The sequence below is a fragment of the Vulpes vulpes genome, chromosome X (genome assembly GCF_048418805.1).
Source record: "Vulpes vulpes isolate BD-2025 chromosome X, VulVul3, whole genome shotgun sequence".
NCBI classification, from domain to species: Eukaryota; Metazoa; Chordata; class Mammalia; order Carnivora; family Canidae; genus Vulpes; species Vulpes vulpes.
The window spans coordinates 68,079,461-68,080,580 of record NC_132796.1 but is presented as its reverse complement, the minus strand read 5'-3'; the positions used below and the strand labels follow the sequence as shown (position 1 = coordinate 68,080,580).

The 1,120-nt window shown below is 36.5% G+C and overlaps 1 pseudogene; it reads right to left on the bottom strand.

Moving 5' to 3' along the window:
* Positions 1-310: 310 nt before the first annotated feature.
* Positions 311-833, bottom strand: LOC112911662 (small ribosomal subunit protein eS24 pseudogene; annotated as a pseudogene).
* Between the last annotated feature and the right edge of the window lie 287 nt (positions 834-1,120).

The window sequence follows — 1,120 nt, the reverse complement described above, 5'->3', positions numbered from 1 at the left end:
ACAATTCCATGAACCTATGTTCCCACTACCTACACAAATAAATATTACTTCACAAAAGCCCCCTTATATTCTTTCCCACATCCTTCTTCCTTAAAGTTAACTACTCTCATGAGTTTTACCACCATAGGTAAGTTTTGTATCTTTTTGACTTTTATATAAATGAAATAAAAAACTATGTATTATTTTTGTCTAATATGTTTTACTCACTATTCTGTTTTGTAATGCAGCCACGTTTGTTGCATGTATAAGTAATATGTTCATTGTCATTGCTGTATAGTATTCCTTTTTATGACTTTCTCAGAATTTATTTATTTTTTTAACATTCTTAGTTTATTAATCCTCTCATGAAAAATCTGCACAATCACCACAGATAAAGCCACTGCAGAATCTTTACTCCTTCTGTTGTCCAATGTCCAGCTCACTTCTTTTTGCCAGCACCAATGTTGGCTTTTGCAGTCCACCTGACTTTCTTCATTCTGTTTTTGCATTCTTTGTGCTGTTTTCTTGAAGTCTTTTTCTTCTCATACAGGCCATGTCTTGCAAGTCTATGTGTGGGTTCATTTTTCTTTGCATAATCCAAGGAATCATAAATCATGCCAAAGCTAGTTGTCTTGCCACCACCAAAATGGGTTCTGAATCCAAATCCAAATATGACATCTGGTGTGGTCTTGTACATTTTGCCTAGTTTTCCCCGAATTTCTGTCTTAGGTACTTTTGCTTTCCCGGGGTAAAGAACATCAATGACCATCTGTTTCCGCTGAAGCAGTCGGTTGGTCATGAACTTCCTGGTCCGGATAGGTACTGTGTCATTCATGATGGAGGCTGAGCTTCAAGCAGCCAGGGAGGATCAGAATTTATTAATGTTACGTTGATGGGTGTTTTACATGCACCAGTTTTGTCTTTTATGAATGGTGTTGTTATGAACATTCTTAAACATTTCTCTTAGTGAACATACATACCAATCTCTCAGGTATATATTCAAGAGTGAAATTGATGAGCCATAGTATAATCTCATGCTTGTCTTTAGTAGGTATTGCCTTTGGGGGCAATTTTGAGTGATTCTTGACAGATTTGGGGAAAATTATCTGGGTGTGATACATGGCACATAATTCCTTCAGCA